Raw genomic sequence first — 10774 nt, 5'->3', positions numbered from 1 at the left:
ACGTATACGTAAAGCAATTCACTATATTATTTGTAATAGTAATTGTTTGGAACTAATTAAGAAGGGAATGGTGGATCAACACGGGAATCAGTGAGGGGCTGTGGATTGATGTTGGGACACTGATGCCGTATAACACTATGGTAACAAAGAACGGGGGAAATTATGTATTGATAGGGATAGGGATTTCCCTACCCATTTCTTTGTACTATATAAAGGAACTTTTAAGAATACATGAAAAGCTAGTTAAGTACAAGCTACAAGTAGTTGTCACCAGGATTAGGTAGATGAAGGACTGTGGAAGAAAAACAAAAGTTTTCACTCTCTGCCTTTAATATTTTTTGATTTTTGAACCATCCGAGTTTATTTCCTATTCAAAAACAAACACAGAAAAAGAATTATAGTAAGGCCGTTGACCTTGAAAGAGGAAAGTAGAGGACACGGGCTGGCGCCAGTATACATTCCTATTTCTGTTATCTCCACATATCTCCCCTGGCATTTTAAAGATGACCAGAATGCTGAGAGAGAGGCTTACCAATCCTCTGGTGTCTTCTTTCTCATCTCCCCTTATAACTCCATTGGTATTTTCAAGGCTAGCACCTTGCCAAAAAAGAAGCGTACACATGCTTCATGCGGGAAGTGATGGACCCTTGCAATTTTTGTTCCAATAATATGCCTGTTTCTTTTGACATGTACCCCATTGGATAATATTAGAACTCTGAAAAAAAAGAATTAAAGATAACTACTGGAATGGTAAAAGCAGGGGATATAAGGTTTAAATCGGTAGAAAAATAAACACTGGATGATTGCAACATTTTAGAAAAATAAATCACAACAATAAAGAGTAGTAATATAAAATGGGATGGAAATAGTAAGACTAAAAATTACAGTTAGCAGAAAAAAAAATATGACAATGTAAAACTCCCTCTGGCAATATCTGGACTACAGCTATTTTGGTTGTTTGATTGCAAGTTCCAACGTAAACCCGAGCTGACAGGGGACCTAGGGTGAGGGAAACATTTTCTCCCCATATTGAAAACTAGAAGAACCATCAGAGCTCCGCACCACCACCAGCTCCTGGGCAGTAAGATGCCCCTGCGGTTGGGGCGTGGCAGGGGTGGGGTGGGGTGGGGGGAGAGGCTTGGAATTTGCTCTTAATCACAGACAGATGGACTATCGAGGACCCACATTTCTGCTCCATACAACACAGAGTCAATAATTTTGTACCATGAAATGTTTAAGGAAGGCATAACAGAAGCCCACCACTCACATTAAAAAAAACAATGGAAAAACGAAAAACTCAATAAAGCTCCCATCAAATGACCAGCTCTGAGCAATGTTGCTTCCTGACGTACCTTCCAAGTTAAACTATTTATGTAACGTAGCCCAAGGTAATAGAATGAAGTGATGTAGTAGATGGAATTATAAACCATAAACCAGCCATAAATTGGAGAGAATCTTGCTTTTTTAAAAAATTGTAAGACTTCTTTATATAAGGATAGTAAAAGTAGATCTATTAGTTTTTAAAATATTTTCTTTCAATTTGCCATTTAATTTATTTATGACATTTCTTTTGACCAAGAGAAATATTTCTTTTTCATAAATATTACCATCATATGCACTTTGCTTTCCTCCTTTGTTTATATGTTTAAGCTATTTTCTCTGTATCAGAGATTAGAAAAAAACCAAATTGCATGTCTCCCTCCTTTCCTTGTTTAGTTAAAATTCTATGTTCACTAAATTATGAATTCTCATATATACAAATGACTCTATTCCCAGTTTTTTCTTCTGGTCTCTTGATGTAGTACATGAATTTAATTGTAAATTTCTGGGTTTCTTTATTATTATTATTATTATTATTATTACCTTTAGATAAACTTTTTTTTAAGTTTATTTACTCATTTTGAGAGAGACAGAGACAGCACGAGCGGGGGAGGGGCAGAGAGAGAGGGAGAGAGAAACCGAAGCAGGCTCCGCTCTGCACTGTCAACCGAGAGCCCGATGCGGGGCTCGAACTCACGAAACGTGGGATCATGACCTGAGCTGAAACTGAGAGTCTGATGCTCAACTGACTGAGCCTCCCAGGTGCCCCTTTATTATTATTTATTATTGAATGCAAATACTTCCCTCATCATTCTTTGCGGCAGCTGTGGAGGTGAGCTCAGCTCTCAATACAAAAAACTCAACTGTGAGGTCCAGCATGCTAGACAAAAAGTCACCATTTTGGAAGCAGTAAATGCTCCTGATCAGCACTAGAAGGAAGGAAGGGCTGCTCTTACACCATGACAGATGGAAAGAATATGTGTGGAACTGAGGTAATCCACTTGGGTTGTGGTCACTACTCCGTTGTCCTCCTGGGACTGTAAATGAACGAGTGCATCAACCTCTGCCTAATGAGTATGATTACCAAGAGCTCAGTGACCCGTCCAGAAGGAGAGTGTGGATTAACCACAACTCTAGGTAAGCCAGCAAAAGTTGCACAGCTAAGGGCAAAGGGAGTTTAGAATTGATGGTGGAGGACAGAGATAGGACCATCAGTTGTGTCCCGGAGGCTAACTGCACACACAGGGACTGTAGCCTGTCTTATTGACCTCTCTTTTTAAAATTTACCTTCAGAGGGGCACCTGAGTGGCTCATTTGGTTAAGCGTCCGACTCTTGATTTTGGCTCAGGTCATGATCTCACGGTTCCTGAGTTTGAGCCCCGCATCGGGCTCTGCACTGACAGTGTGGAACCTGGTTGGGATTCTATCCCTCTCCTTCTCTCTCTGTGCCTCCCCAACTTGTGGTCTCTCGGTCTCTCTCTCTCTGTCTCTCTCTCTCTCTCTCAAAATAAACTTAAAAAAAAATATTGTTTTTCAATATAAAGAAATGAAAATAAAATTTACCTTCAGAAAAAGCGGCCCATGGAAAGCATGTAGGACAAAAGTGTGGACGTGGATTTGTGCGCCACAGCAGGGCAGGCTGTGACGGTTGTGCGCATGCCCTGTTCACATCTCCCGTGCAGAGAACCTGATGAGAAGAACGTAACAGGCAGTCTGTGGATACCACACTATGGCACCTGCCTCACTGTTCAGCTCAAGGTCTGGATATTCCTCGGCTACACCCAGCCAACAAGAAGCAGGGCAGCGGCCAATTACCCAGGCTGTCCCTCTCTGATGCAGGACTCCTCTGACTGGATAATCTTTTCTCTGGGGCATCTCACAGCCTGGCTGAGACTTTCTCAGAGTTTCATGCACACGGAAGCTCCTCTTACTCAAATTTCCACCCTTTTCTCTCCCTTTCACAGGTGTCCCAAATGCATCATGGTGTGAGGGAAAGAGAGTCATCAAAATGACTAATAAATTTTGAACTCAAGCATTTTTATGTAAAAAAAAAAAAAAAAGATCTTCAGTCAAAATAGAAGACAAATGACAACAGGGGGGGAGTATTTGCAACATTAGACAAGTGGTTATTATCTTTATTTTACAAAGAATGCCTGAAGGTTACCAAGAAAAAGATAAGCCTTTAAGTTACATATAGAGAAAAGAAATAAATAGACATTTTATTTAGAACAAAATCGAAAACTGAAAATAACTAATTATGACCCGATTCTCCTATTAGCCCACCCAAACAATTACCTTCCCTCAAAGAATTCCTTAGCTGTGTACGAGAAGGTCTCAGAGCTGAAATATTATCTCCTCAGAGAGACCTGATCCGACCTTTGCATGGAAGAGGCCTCTGTAACAATGCTTGCTTTTAGGAAATGTAGAAAAGGGGATAAAGAGGAAGAGGAAATATAATTTCCTTTTTTCCCCCGCAACATTAGATATGTTTGTTGTTTTATTGTTTTTCTTGCTTAAAAACAAATATAGCATGCAATATATGCTGTTTTGCACTTATTTATTTGAGTGTAGTCGATATACAATGTTACATTAGTTTCAGGATAACCTCCTATCCAGCAGTCTACCTAACAATGCCTCTGAGTTCCATGCTCCTTCTTTCCATCCACTTTTGTGCTAAGGGTCACTGCTCACTTTGTCATAGATCACAGATTGGGGATTTATGGGTTAGACACACCTAAAGATAACCCTGCTATTTCTCCCAAGCCCTCTCTGTATAGGGTGGGGTTACCTTTATTCTCCTTCCCAGCATCATCATATGTTATGGTGTCTCAAATTTTTACAAAGGACTAGGAAAACTAAAGTCACAAGAAACAGGAATTTTCTTGAATCATCCAACATCCTCCGGATTACAGGGAAAAGGGAGCAGTTGAGACCACATTCTAATGAGGAAAAGAGCCTCTGATTCAAGGTCTAATTTATAAAGCCACTCACTGGGCCTAGATGGTCTCAGAGCAGGATCATGATGGTGAGTGGTAAGAAGCAAGTGTCCACACATGTGGTCACTGCCTTGTGCCTAGAGCAAATGTGTACCAACAGCTTGAGTCTTTGGCCTGGCATCTGGTCCTCAGAGCAGTAACCTCTGAAAAGGAAACAAAATTGTCAGTTAGGGAAGGAACTAGCAGTGATACCACTAGAATTGTTGGTAATTTTTTTTTTTTTTTTTTTTTTTTTACACACACACGCACACATTGTGAATGGGGGAGAGGCAGAGAGAGAGAGAGAGAGAGCGAATCCCAAGCAGGCTCTGCACTGTTGGCACAGAGCCCGACGTGGGGCTCAAACTCACGAACCATGAGATCATGACCTGAGCTGAAATCAAGAGTCGGACACTTAACCAAATGAGCCACCTAGGCACCCCTGATTGTTTGGTAATCTTAAAAAAAAAAAAAAAATGAGGAAACAGCATTGGCTGAGCAGGAAGAAACGATGTGGAAAGAACAGGAGGAGACTCCCAGCCCTGTTTTTCTGAAGAGGGGCAGAGGACTGTGGAAGTTTGCTATCAGGATATTTTATGAGCTGCTCTGGGTGCCCCTATTGCTCAACAGACTGCTATGGTCTGAAGAAACACTTATGACCATCACACTGTCTTGTTCCAAAAAGGATATAAGAAGGCTTACTGGGCAGGGCAAAATATAGTCAGAGAACATCGTTTGAAGTAGATGAGAAGGAAAAAGGGGCCAAGAAGGGGAAGGAGGCTAATAAAAATAACGAAGACCAAAGTGCTCTGTTGTCTGGGATGGAGCAAAAATTTAGCTCTTGTTTTTTATCAGCACATGTAAAAAGCCAATTCACAGTGTCCATAAGATAATAGCAGATGAACTGTTCAGCAGAAGCACAAATATTCCAATTCTAAGGCCAGAATGAAATAACTCTTAAGAGTCCACATAAAGAGGCCGTTGTGTAACATAATCAACAACATTCTTACAGTTGACACAATGATGAATTTCATATAACTGTTTTGTAGAGTGTCCTGCAATGCTGATCACTGGCTTCAAACTGGAGAGAGATTCTAGGGAGATATAAGGAAAATATTGCACAGGTGGTCTTTGCTAGGTGCTTGCCTGACTTAACTCTGGGGGTACATTTTAAAGGATCCAAGGAAGTGATAAAGAGCAAATCTTAAAAATAAATTTTTTTGGACGTTTATTCATTTTTTGAGAGACAGAGCACGAGCAGGGGAGGGAGAGAGAGGGAGACACAGAATCTGAAGCAGGCTCCAGGCTCTGAGTTGTCAGCACAGACCCCGACTCGGGGCTCAAACTCACAAATCATGCGATCATGGCCTGAGCCAAAGGTAGATGCTTAACCGACTAAGCCACCCAGGTGCCCCTAAAGAACAAATTCTTAATGTTTCTTTATAAATAGTGTGTTTCAGGGGCGCCTGGGTGATTCAGTCAGTCAAGCGTCTGACTCTTGGTTTCAGCTCACGTCACGATCTTGTGGTTTCATGCGTACGAGCCCTGTGTTGTGCTCTGCGCTGGCAGCATGGAACCTGCTTGGGATTCTCTCTCTTTCTCTCTCTCTCTCTCTGCCACTCCCACTTGCTTTGTCTCTGTCTCTGTCAAAATAAACTTAAACAAACAAATAAATAAATAAGTAAATGAATAAATACTGTGCTTCAGTCAAACGCATAGCTGACAGACATTAAGTAGCTGGGAGTTCAATCCCAGATAACCTAACCTGAAGTTCAGCTAGGAAATCTAGGGATCTAGGAAAAAAAGCAGGCTCAATTGGATATTGAGCTAATGTAGGAGCAACATTTTGGGGGGAAATTTAAGAGTCTAATAACTATTTTCTGATGGAATACTATAGAGCTTAGCTAAGAGTCTCTTTAGGGGGAAAAACTTTGAATATGCACTATCACACAGATAGATGGGTCATTAGGTTTCAAATTTCTGCTCAGTATAACCTGGTCTTAATTAATATGAATCTGGAAAATGTGTAAAGAAGGCATAACTTAACATAGTGGCCATTAATCCCCACCCCCCAACTCTAAAAAAAGCATCCATAGAAAGCCTAGCTTTGAGTGCTGTGATTTCCTGATGTTCTTCCAAGTTAAATTATTTGAGTAATGTTCATCAAGGTAGCTGAATGAAGTGACCTTCTGTATAGAATTAATCAGGAACCAACTGAAGTTTGGAAAATATCTTGTTTTTTCTAAACTTTAAGAGTCCTATATATACTCAGGATATTACTTTTTTCTCAAATGTTCATGTTCAACAATTTTCCAGCTTGTATTTTTTCTATTTATGACTTCTGGTATATTGGTTTTAAATTTTTATGTAATGGGATGTAGCCATTCTGGTTTTCCCTTTTGCTTTATTCTTAATGGATCTTTTCTCATCTTGAGATATCCACTTACATTTTCTACTTCTTCTTTTATGTCTTTAAACCCATCACTCATCTTAAGTGTCTTTTGGTATAGAGAGTAAGAATGGGAGTCTACTGTCCCCATCCCCATTGTTAAGCAATTCTTGGGACTATCTAAAGAATATTTGTACCTTTCTCTCGTAAAGTAAAAATCAAACTGTAACATTATTCTAGTATGTCCTGGATTAAAATGTTTCTGTGCTTGCTATTCTGTCATTAATCTATATATTCTTGCATCTACTATTCCACACCGACGTGACTGTAACTTAATAATATGTCTAAATATCCAATTGTTTGAGTCCTACCCTTTTCATTAGTCTATTTAAATTTTTTTCTTATTCTTGCCCATGTATTACTTCTTTACAGTTTCCATTTTAAATTTTGTAGTCTCTGAGAAAGGGCTCCAGCTCCATGTCCCTTGTGCATGTGTATGTTTTAAAAATGCTGGGCCCCTCAGACTTCAACTAAATGTTTTTCCATCACTTTTTCTCTCCCAGTGATAGTGTCCTGAGGTAAGGATGAGATGGAAGGAGGCAAGGAAACGAAAAGATGGGTTCTTAGTTCTAGTTTTCTCTTTCTATGCCAGGGATGGCTGTCACTGTTTTTCTCCCAAATTACCTTGGAAAAGCACATCTTGCCTCTCCAAATATTAGTTATCTTCTGAAACCGATCTCACGTAGTCTCAGAGAAGAGAATCTATTCCTTTTACTAGCAGAGCTTTGACCCAATGACTTGTCAAATAAAACAAACCAAAACAAAAAACCACAACTGGCTTAGTTATGAAAAACTATAGTCAAAAATCAAGTACTTACTGAGACTAGAAGCTATAAAGAGGGTGAAGAATTACAAAAAACAAAAAACAAAAAAACAAAAAAACCCCAAAAAACAAAAAAAAAACCCTGCCAGATACAGAATCAAGCTTTATTTTTACTGTAGGATAAGCCTTTAAATATAGCAAACATTTAAAATATTGGAGATATTTAAAATATTGGAGATACCTGGGTGGCTAAGTCAGTTAAGTGTCTGACTTTGGCTCAGGTCATGATCTCACAGTTCGTGGGTTTGAGCCCCATGTCGGTCTCTTGTGCTAACAGCCCAGAGCCTAGAGTCTGCTTCACATTCTGTCTGTCTGTCTGTCTCTCTGCCCCTCCCCAGCTCATGCTCTGTCTCTGTCTCTCAAAAATAAATAAACGTTAAAAATAAAATTTAAATTAAAAAAATATTGTTGATGTTTTAAATTTGAAAATAGGGGCGCCTGGGTGGCCCAGTCGGTTAAGCGTCCGACTTCAGCCAGGTCACGATCTCGCGGTCCGTGAGTTCGAGCCCCGCGTCAGGCTCTGGGCTGATGGCTCAGAGCCTGGAGCCTGTTTCCGATTCTGTGTCTCCCTCTCTCTCTGCCCCTCCCCCGTTCATGCTCTGTCTCTCTCTGTCCCAAAAATAAATAAAAAACGTTGAAAAAAAATTTTTTTTAAAAAAAATTGAAAATAAAAAATACAGGGAAAATATATTTTAAAAAAATTTTTAAAGATTTTTAAAAAATGTTTATTTTTGAGAGGAAGAGTGCAAGGGTGGGGGAGGGGCAGAGAGGGGGTGGGGACGGAGGATCCAAAGCAGGTTCTGTGCTGATAGCACAGAGCCTGATGTGGGGCTGGAACCCATGAACCATGAGATCATGACCTGAGCTTAAGTCAGACGCTTAACCACCTGAGCCATCCAGGCACCCCCAGAGAAAATAAATTCAATCAGGACATTTTTCTTTCTTGGGATAAGAATCTTGATACTATCTTTTTACTAAGATGTATAATGTCAGATTTTTCACTGTGTTACTCAGTACAATTTTACCTTTGAATCTTTTAAAGACAAGGGGTATGTGATTTCATTCAGTTTTATAGTCTCCCAAATGCATCATAAGTGTTACTTTTGAACATGGACAAAATGTCTGCATAAAAATTTTTATATCTTAAGGCAATTATTCCTAATGTATATGTATAATTCAGGTTTTCCAATTTTGTCATATGCAGGTTCTGGTACCATATTAAATGGCAGTCGTATAACTTCGACTTGTGTCTCCTCATTTTCACTCTATTAATATTGAAAAGGTAAAACAAATAGTATTATTAAATTTTTGTAAGATTTAAAACCAGAAAAGAATTTCTAGAATTCAGTCTTCAACCTCATAATTTCGAGAATGTAGTTGTCACTGCTTTTTTCTCTGGAAACAATTTTTAACAAGAAAATGACCCAGAATACACCTTGCCAAATAAGTTTCCCCAAATCACAATTATCTTAAGAATGAACAGATTAAGTTGTATATTTATACAGTCAGCCTTACACGTCTTTGCAGAGAAGATGAGCTGATGAGATGGGTTGAACTGCCAATCAAGATCATCGATCTTTAGTCTAGTCTTTGTAGTTAAGCTAACAGAGTCATTTTCCCTTGAATGAGGTGAAGAATTAAATTCCTTTCAATAGTTCCCAAACTTTCTAGGTACAATGCTACCCAATCTCCTGTAAAACAGCCGACTCCCATGTGGTACACTCAATTTATTAAGCAAAACATTAACTTGTCTAAGCCATGGAACACATCCAGTTTGTGAAATGACTGAGTCCCAAATGTATTCTCTTTTAAGATTTTACCATAAAGTCATTCCCAGGGAATGAAATGAGTGGGCCTAAGTTCTGTGTCCTTTTGAAATAACACCAATTTCACTTGCATTTTGTAAGTCCATGGGTCATGACAATAGCATTGTTATCATACTTATTAATTATAACCTTTACTAATGTTAATATTAGCCGATATTGAACTTTAAGATTTTTTTTCAATACAATTAATCAATAATGAACCTGACATAGGTATGTTTCTGAGTCACTTGGTAACCTTAGATTTTCTCTGAAAGCACAAACAAATATAACTAAGTAGGTGGTACTGTTGATACCTGGGCTCTTAACTTCAATAGAAAATGTCACAAATTAACTTCAAAAATTTTTCTGTAAGTTCGCAACTACATCTCAATATACTGAGGAAGATAAGATAGCCTTCTACTTTCAAAAGCATATTTCTTTTTGGCATGTAATTTCTGCTTATTTCTTTTGGCATGTAATTTCTGCTACATTCAGTGGACATGCTTTTAAAACTTACCATCTGTTAAATGTTTTGATGCAGTTTTTTCACTTAATATACATCTGAATTTCACAGCATTATTATTTTTATATTTTTCATTTACAATCAAGTCCTGTTGAAATAAATTAATTCATTAATCTGATTCTATTCATACTGGCACTCACATATACGTTTCTATGTACTGGCAATGGTTTTTAGTATAGTTTATTTCATAATGGTTTTTTTATGTTGCACTCTTTGACATAGTTACATTTTGCCTGTTAAACAGAGAGGAATATTTTTGACTTCCACAAAAAGCACAATCTTTCTTTTGAAAATACATGGCTTTCTTGGTTTATCTTTTCACTTCCCTACTTCCAACAGAGATGAGTCCAAAGAAATAATTCCCTACTACAAGACAGATAATAGTGTAAGTGCAATGGCAAATGGCAATTGACACCTGGCCCCAGCATAAAGCAAGAAAATGAATGGGAAGATCCACAGTGAGTAAAAGACTTACGGTCTACATGGTGTGGCTGGTGCTCAGCTCTGCAGATACGGTCACTATTTGCCTGCCTGCATGAGTGAGTTGCATTTTTATAACATTATGCAAATCGACATTCTAAGAGCCAAATCGAGTATATCTCAGCCTCTTGTCCAAATCACTAAGGAAAAGTTTTTTCCCAGCTGCCTTATCATTTGCGGGGCAGCCTACCTGCCTCGAATGGGATTAGTACTTGACACCGTTTTTTGCAGCACTCACTAATTAATTAACCCAGCAAATAATTGAGAGAGGCATTGTTCTAAGAGTTGACAATACCACAGTAAATAAAATAGAACAACCCGCCCTCAGAAAAGTCATGTGCTAATGGGGAGAAGTGGAAAATTAAAAAATAGTTAAGTAAAAGGCATAAGTATGTCATG

The 10774-nt window shown here is 38.7% G+C and overlaps 1 long non-coding RNA gene across 1 annotated transcript; it reads right to left on the bottom strand.

The window, feature by feature from the left end:
• Nucleotides 1-332: 332 nt before the first annotated feature.
• Nucleotides 333-4516, bottom strand: LOC122207824. The gene is made up of 3 exons (XR_006197024.1): nt 4312-4516; nt 2884-3007; nt 333-715 (listed from the first exon to the last, which is right to left on the bottom strand). It is a non-coding gene; the product is annotated as an uncharacterized LOC122207824 (long non-coding RNA).
• Nucleotides 4517-10774: the final 6258 nt, after the last annotated feature.

The sequence above is a fragment of the Panthera leo genome, chromosome A2, assembly GCF_018350215.1.
Source record: "Panthera leo isolate Ple1 chromosome A2, P.leo_Ple1_pat1.1, whole genome shotgun sequence".
NCBI classification, from domain to species: Eukaryota; Metazoa; Chordata; class Mammalia; order Carnivora; family Felidae; genus Panthera; species Panthera leo.
This window is presented reverse-complemented; position numbering and strand designations above follow the sequence as displayed.